Genomic DNA, 8,908 nt, shown 5'->3' on the forward strand with positions numbered 1-8,908 from the left:
TATAGAGATTCCTGAGTTCAGAGAAAAGAAGAATAGAAGGAGAAGGTAGAAGAATTTGAACTTATCAAGAGAGATAGAATTCGAATTATGATTATGGAGGAGTGTTAGTCTTTAAATAGAAGGATGTGAGAAGAGGAGAAGAATTTTTCGAAAATAAAGTAAAAGATTTTGAAATAATTAAAAGAAATTTTGAAAATATGATGAATGATTTTTGAAAATTAAAGTTGAGAAAGTAACAAAGTGATTTTTGAAAAAGATTTTGAAATTAGAAATAAAAAAGATATGATTGAAAACTATTTTGAAAAAGATGTGATTAAGAAGATATGATTGAAAAGTTATGGTTTTAAAAAGATATGATTGAAGAGATATGATTGAAAAACAATTTAAAAAAAGATTTAATTTTTTTTTTAAATTAATGACTTGGCTCACAAGAAAAGATATGATTCAACATTAAACCTTTCTCAACAGAAAAGGCAACATTCTTGAAATGTTGAATCAAATCATTAATTGTTAGCAAGTATTTTGAAAATGGAAAGAAATTGATTTTGACAATATATGATTGAAAAGATATGATTTGAAAAAGATTTGATTTTAAAAAATTATGAAAACTTGAAAAAAAATGTGAATTAAAAATAAAATCTTCCCTCTAGTGTCATCCTGGTGTTAAACGCCAGAATGGTATCCATTCTGGCGTTTAACGCCCACAACTCTACCTTTTTGGGCATTAAACGCCCAGCCAGGTATCCTGGCTGGCGTTTAAACGCCAGTTTTCCTTCTTCACTGGGTGTTTTGAACGGCCAGCTTTTTCTGTGTGATTCCTCTGCTGTATGTTCTGAATCTTCAATTCTCTGTGTTATTGGCTTTAAAAGACATAATTTTTTTTTCTAAAAAAATTTTTTTTTTTGAATTTTTAAAGATGAGAAATCAATCAAAATGCAACTAAACATGGGAAACTAAGATTAAATGAACAATGCATGCAAGACACCAACTTAGAAGTTTGTATATGGTGCACGAATTGTGAATCACACTTTTCACAACGCGTACCACTAACCAGCAAGTGCACTGGGTCGTCCAAGTAATACCTTACGTGAGTAAGGTCGAATCCCACAGAGATTGTTGGATTGAAGCAATCTATGGTTATTTTGTAAATCTTAGTCAGGAAGTCAATTATGTTTATCAGATGAATTGTGAATAACCAAGAGAGCATAAATTAAAGGTTACTTGTTGTGCAGTAATGGAGAATATGTTGGAGTTTTGGAGATGCTTTGTCTTCTGAATCTCTGCTTTCCTCTGTCTTCTGATTCACGCACGCACGTCCTCCTATGGCAAGCTGTGTGTTGGTGGATCACCGTTGTCAATGGCTACCTTCCATCCTTCCAGTGAAAACTACGCTCACGCGCTCTGTCACAGCACGGCTAATCACCGGTTGGTTCTCGATCCGGTTGGAATAGGATTTAATATCCTTTTGCATCTGTCACTAACGCCCAGCCTTCAGGAGTTTGAAGCTCGTCACAGTCATTCAATCCTTGAATCCTACTCGGAATACCACAGACAAGGTTTAGACTTTCCGGATTCTCATGAATGCCACCATCAGTTCTAGCTTATACCACGGAGATTCTGATTAAGAGATCTCAGAGATACTCATTCAATCGGATATAGAACGGAGGTGGTTGTCAGGCACACGTTCATGGTTTGAGGAAGGTGATGAATGTCACTGATCATCACCTTCATCACAGTTAAGCGCGAATGAACATCTTAGATAGGAACAAGCGTGTTTGAATAGAAAACAGAAATACTTGCATTAATTCATCGAGACACAGCAGAGCTCCTCACCCCCAACAATGGGGTTTAGAGACTCATGCCGTCAGAGAATACAAAGTTTAGATCTGAAATGTCATGAGATACAAAATAAGTCTCTAAAAGTTGTTTAAATACTAATCTAGTAGCCTAGGTTTACAACAAATGAGTAAACTATGATGGATGATGCAGAAGCCCACTTCTGGGGCCCACTTGGTGTGTGCTGGGGCTGAGAATTAAGCAATCCACGTGCAGAGGCCATTTGTGGAGTTGAACGCCAGTTTTTGTGCCAGTTTGGGCGTTCAACTCCAGCTTTTGATCCTTTTCTGGCGCTGGACGCCAGAATTGGGCAGAGAACTGGCGTTGAACGCCAGTTTATGTCGTCTATCCTTGTGCAAAGTATAGACTATTATATATTGCTGGAAAGCCCTGGATGTCTACTTTCCAACGCAATTGGAAGCATGCCATTTCGAGTTTTGTAGCTCCAGAAAATCCACTTTGAGTGCAGGGAGGTCAGAATCCAACAGCATCAGCAGTCCTTTTTCAGCCTGAATCAGATTTTTGCTCAGCTCCTTCAATTTCAGCCAGAAAAATACCTGAAATTACAGAAAAACACACAACTCATAGTAAAATCCCAAAATATGAATTTTTCCTAAAAACTAATGAAAATAGACTAAAAACTAACTAAAACATACTCAAAACTATATGAAATTAACCCCAAAAAGTGTATAAAATATCCGCTCATCACAACACCAAACTTAAACTGTTGCTTGTCCTCAAGCAACTAGATAAATAAAATAGAAGACTAATAGGTTGAGAAGCAATAATATCTCAGAGTTTTTGAGTGGAGCTCAGACTCTAATTAGATGAGCGGGACTAGTAGCTTTTTGCTTCTGAACAGTTTTGGCATCTCACTTTATCCATTGAAGCTCAGAGTGATTGGCATCTATAGGAACTTAGAATTCAGATAGTGTTATTGATTCTCCTATTTCAGTGTGATGATTCTTGAACACAGCTATTTTATGAGTCTTGGCCGTGGCCCTAAGCACTTTGTTTTCCAGTATTACCACCGGATACATAAATGCCACAGACACATAATTGGGTGAACCTTTTAGATTGTGACTTAGCTTTGCTAAAGTCCCCAATTAGAGGTGTCCAGAGTTCTTAAGCACACTCTTCTTTTTGCTTTGGACCTTGACTTTAACCGCTCAGTCTCAAGTTTTCACTTGACACCTTCACGCCACAAGCACATGGTTAGGGACAGCTTGGTTTAGCTGCTTAGACCAGGGTTTTATTCCTTTAGGCCCTCCTATCCACTGATGCTCAAAGCCTTGGGATCCTTTTTATTTTCCCTTGCCTTTTAGTTTTAAGGGTTATTGGCTGTTTGCTCTTGCCTCTTGGTTTTAAGAGCTTTTGGCTTTTTCTGCTTGCTTTTTCTTTTTCCTTTTTTTTTTTTCTGCAAGCTTTGTTCTTTGCTGCTTTTTCTTGCTTCAAGAATCATTTTTATGATTTTTCAGATTATCAATAACATGTCTCATGTTCATCATTCTTTCAAGAGCCAACATATTTAACAGTCTTAAACAACAAATTCAAAAGACATATGCACTGTTCAAGCATTCATTCAGAAGACAGAAAGCATTGCCACCACATGTTACTAATTAGAATTTTTCTTATTAAAAACTCGAAATTTTATTACCTCTTATTCAAAAGATCTACTATTTTATTCATGTTTGCTGATGATGAGAAAAATAGACTATAACTTAATTGGGGATAAAATCAAACTAGACACTAATTACTACTAATGATCATGTAATGAAGACACAAACATAGATAAGCACTTAACATAGAGAAAACGAAAAACAGAGAAAGTAAGAACAAGGAATGAGTCCACCTTAGTGATGATGGCATTTCCTTCTTGAGGCACCAATGATGTTCTTGAGCTCTTTTATGTCTCTTCCTTGCCTTTGTGGCTTGATTCCTAGTGATTTTTGGTGTTTCTATCCTCAGTTGCTTCCAATAATTATGTGGAGGGAAGTGCATCCCCTGAGGTATTTCAGGGATCTCTTGATTTGCAGCCACATGTTCTACCACTGAGCTATAGATCCTTCACATAATTGTTTTACCACACCAAACTTAGAATGTTGCTCGCCCTCGAGCAAAAGAGGAAGGAATAGATGTGGAAAAAAAACTAGGATTATGAGGAGGGAAGGTGGGGATCCTATGGGGTCCACAGATCTTGAGGTGTCAAGGCATTTACATCCCTGCACCAATTTAGGCATGCAAAATTCCCTTGCACACAACTCTGGGCGTTCAGCGCCAGGTTGGTGCCCATTTTGGGCGTTCAGCGCCAGAACCATGCTCTGTTCTGGCGTTGAACGCTAGACAGGTGCTTCCTCCCGGGTGTGATTTTTCTTCTGCTGTTTTTGATTCCGTTTTCAATTTTTACTATTTGTTTTGTGACTCCACATGATCATGAACCTAATAAAACATGAAAAACCATGAAAGTAAATAAAAATTGGGTTGCCTCCCAACAAGCGCTTCTTTAATGTCCTTAGCTGGACCTTGCTGAGCTTTTAATCTAGCTTCAGCCTTGAGCATTCTTGCTCAATGTTGCCTTCTAGATAATGCTTGATTCTCTGTCCATTGACAATGAACTTCTTATCAGAATCAATATCTTGAAGCTCCACATAACCATATGGTGATACACTTGTAATCACGTATGGTCCCCTCCACCGGGATTTCAGTTTCCCGGGGAATAGCCTGAGTCTAGAGTTAAACAACAGAACCTTCTGTCCTGGTTCAAAGATTCTAGATGACAGCTTTCTGTCATGCCAATTTTTTTATTTTTCTTTATAAAGCTTGGCATTTTCGAAAGCTGTGAATCTGAATTCCTCTAGCTCATTTAGCTGGAGCAATCGTTTTTCTCCTGCTAATTTGGCATCAAAGTTTAGGAATCTGGTTGCCCAGTAGGCCTTATGTTCCAGTTCCACGGGCAGGTGACATGCCTTACCATACACGAGTTGGTATGGAGAGGTCCCTATAGGGGTCTTGAATGCTGTTCTGTAAGCCCACAGAGCATCATCCAAGCTCCGTGCCCAATCCTTTCTACGGGTATTTACTGTCCGTTCCAGGATTCTCTTTAATTCTCTGTTAGAGACTTCAGCTTGCCCATTGGTTTGTGGATGATATGGAGTGGCCACCTTGTGGCGAATTCCATACCGAACCATGGCAGAGTAAAGCTGTTTATTGCAGAAGTGAGTGCCCCCATCACTGATTAACACTCTAGGGACACCAAACCTGCTAAAGATATGTTTCTGGAGGAACTTCAGCACTATTTTAGTATCATTGGTGGGTGTGGCAATAGCCTCAACCCATTTTGATACATAGTCAACTGCCACCAGAATATAAGTGTTTGAATATGATGGTGGGAAAGGTCCCATGAAGTCAATTCCCCATACATCAAACAACTCTATTTCCAAGATTCCTTGTTGAGGCATGGCGTAACCATGAGGCAGATTACCAGCTCTTTGGCAACTGTCACAATTACGTACAAACTCTCGGGAATCTTTATAGAGTGTGGGCCAATAGAAGCCACATTGGAGGACCTTGGTGGCTGTTCGCTCACCTCTGAAATGGCCTCCATATTGAGATCCATGGCAATGCCATAGGATTCTCTGTGCTTCCTCTCTGGGGACACACCTACGGATAATTCCGTCTGCACATCTCTTAAAGAGATAGGGCTCATCCCACAAGTAGTACTTTGCATCAGTAACTAATTTCTTCTTTTGTATTCTATTGTACTCCTTGGGTATGAACCTTGCAGCTTTATAGTTTGCAATATCGACAAACCATGGTGCTTCCTGAATGGCAAATAGATGCTCATCAGGGAACGTCTCAGAGATCTCAAGAAAGGGGAGGGACGTCCCTTCCACTGGCTCTATCCGGGACAGATGATCAGCCACTTGGTTCTCTGTCCCTTTTCTGTCTCTTATTTCTATATCAAACTCTTGCAGAAGCAATACCCATCTGATGAGCCTGGGTTTTGAATCCTGCTTTGTGAGTAGATATTTAAGAGCAGCATGGTCAGTGTACACAATCACTTTTGATCCTACTAGGTATGATCTGAACTTGTCAATGGCGTAAACCACTGCAAGTAATTCTTTTTCTGTGGTTGTGTAATTTTTCTGGGCATCATTTAGAACGCGACTGGCATAATAAATGACATGCAGAAGCTTGTCATGCCTCTGTCCCAATACTGCACCAATGGCATGATCACTGGCATCACACATTAGCTCAAATGGTAATGTCCAGTCTGGTGCAGAAATGACTGGTGCTGTGACCAGCTTAGCTTTCAGCGTTTCAAACGCCTGCAGGCACTTTGTGTCAAACACAAATGGCGTGTCAGCAGCTAGCAGATTGCTTAGAGGTTTTGCGATTTTTGAAAAATCCTTTATAAACCTCCTATAGAATCCTGCATGCCCCAGAAAGCTTCTGATTGCCTTAACATTGGCAGGTGGTGGTAATTTTTCAATTACCTCTATTTTTGCTTGATCCACCTCTATTCCCTTGTTTGAGATTTTATGCCCAAGAACAATTCCTTCAGTCACCATGAAGTGACACTTTTCCCAGTTTAAAACTAGGTTGGTTTCTTGGCATCTTTTCAGAACAAGTTTCAGGTGATCAAGACAGGAGCTGAATGAGTCTCCATATACTGAGAAGTCATCCATGAAGACTTCCAGAAATTTTTCCACCATATCAGAGAAAATAGAGAGCATGCATCTCTGGAAGGTTGCAAGCGCATTACATAGCCCAAATGGCATCCTTCTATAAGCAAACACTCTGGATGGACATGTGAATGCTGTTTTCTCTTGATCCTGGGGATCTACTGCAATCTGGTTATAGCCTGAGTAGCCATCCAAAAAGCAGTAATATTCATGACCTGCTAGTCTTTCTAGCATCTGGTCTATGAATGGTAAAGGAAAATGATCCTTTCTGGTGGCTGTATTGAGTCTTCTATAGTCAATACACATGCGCCACCCTGTAACTGTTCTTGTAGGAACCAGTTCATTTTTTTCATTATGAATCACTGTCATGCCTCCCTTTTTTGGGACGACTTGAACAGGGCTCACCCAGGGGCTATCAGAAATAGGATAAATAATCCCAGCCTCCAGTAATTTGGTGACCTCTTTCTGCACCACTTCCTTCATGGCTGGATTTAGCCGCCTCTGTGGTTGAACCACTGGCTTGGCATTATCCTCCAATAGGATTTTGTGCATGCATCTAGCTGGGCTTATGCCCTTAAGGTCACCTATGGACCACCCAAGAGCTGTCTTGTGTGTCCTTAGCACTTGAATAAGTGCTTCCTCTTCCTGTGAATTTAAAGCAGAGCTTATGATCACTGGAAAAGTATCACCTTCTCCTAGAAATGCATATTTCAAGGATGGTGGTAGTGGCTTGAGCTCGGGTTTAGGAGGTTTTTCCTCTTTCAGAAGAAAGTTCAGAGGCTCTTTCATGTCCTCTGAATCCTCCAAATCAGGCTGAACATCTTTAAAGATGTCTTCCAACTCTGATTCGAGACTCTCAGCCATGTTGATTTCTTCTACCAAAGAGTCAATGAGATCAACTTTCATGCAGTCTGTTGATGTGTCTGGATGCTGCATGGCTTTGACAGCATTCAACTTAAACTCATCATCATTGACTCTCAGGGTTATTTCCCCCTGTTGGACGTCAATGAGGGATCGTCCAGTTGCTAGGAAGGGTCTTCCTAGAATGAGAGTAGCACTCTTGTGCTCCTCCATCTCCAGCACAACAAAGTCAGTAGGAAAGGCGAATGGCCCAACTCTGACAATCATGTCCTCAATCACGCCTGATGGGTATTTAGTGGAACCATCAGCAAGTTGGAGACATATCCGGGTTGGTTTAACTTCTTCAGTTAAGCCAAGCTTCCTGATAGTGGATGCAGGTATCAGGTTGATGCTTGCCCCAAGATCGCATAAAGCTGTCTTGGTGCAATCACCTTCTAATATGCATGGTATCAGAAAGCTCCCAGGGTCTTTAAGCTTTTCAGGAAAGCTTTTCAGAATGACTGCACTGCATTCTTCAGTGAGGAGAACTCTTTCTGTTTCTCTCCACTCCTTTTTATGACTCAAGATCTCTTTCATGAACTTGGCATAAGAAGGTATTTGCTCAAGTGCCTCTGCAAATGGAATCTTTATTTCAAGAGTCCTTAGATAATCTGCAAAGCGAGCAAATTGCTTATCCTGCTCCTCTTTCCGGAGTTTTTGAGGATAAGGTATCTTGGCTTTATATTCCTCAACCTTAGTGGTTAAAGAAGCCTTTTTAGAGGGGTTGTTATCAGCACTTGTGTGTGTCTGATCCCTCACTGGCAATTGAGTGCCAGGGTCAGAAGCTGGAGTGACGTTAGACGCCAGCTCACTGTCTGTTCCTGGCGCCTGAACGCCAGAAATGTGCCCATTTTGGGCGTTCAACGCTGGATTCTGCCCCATTTGGGCGTTCAACGCCAGATTCTTGCCCATTTCTGGCGTTGAACGCCAATCCTGCCTTGTTTCTGGCGCTGAACGCCAGTTTTGGGCATGGTCTGGGCGTTCAGCGCCAGCCTTCCACCCATTTTCTGGCGTTTTAGTGCCAGAATTATTTTTCCCTGGGCTCTTACTGTCCTCAGGTGAATCTTTGGTGGGTCGCTCATTTCTTGAATTTTTGATGCCTTGAGGTGGGGTATTTAATGTTTTCCCACTTCTTAATTGAACTGCTTGGCATTCTTCTGCTATTTGCCTTGATAGCTGCTGCTTTGTCTGCTTAAACTGTTCGTCCATATGTATATTAGCTATCCTTGTCTCCTGTAGCCTGTCTTTGAATTCAGCTAGCTGCTTTGTTAGAAAATCCAATTGCTGATTGAATTCAGCAGCTTGTTTTACAGTACTGAATTCAGCAGTTACTGTTTTAACCTCTTCATTCATGGAAGGGTTGCTGCTTAGATACAGATGCTGATTCCTGGCAACTGTATCAATGAGCTCTTGAGCATCTTCAATTGTTTTTCTCATATGGATAGATCCACCAGCTGAGTAGTCTAGAGACATCTGAGCTCCTTCTG

The sequence above is a fragment of the Arachis hypogaea genome, chromosome 15 (assembly GCF_003086295.3).
Source record: "Arachis hypogaea cultivar Tifrunner chromosome 15, arahy.Tifrunner.gnm2.J5K5, whole genome shotgun sequence".
NCBI classification, from domain to species: domain Eukaryota; kingdom Viridiplantae; phylum Streptophyta; class Magnoliopsida; order Fabales; family Fabaceae; genus Arachis; species Arachis hypogaea.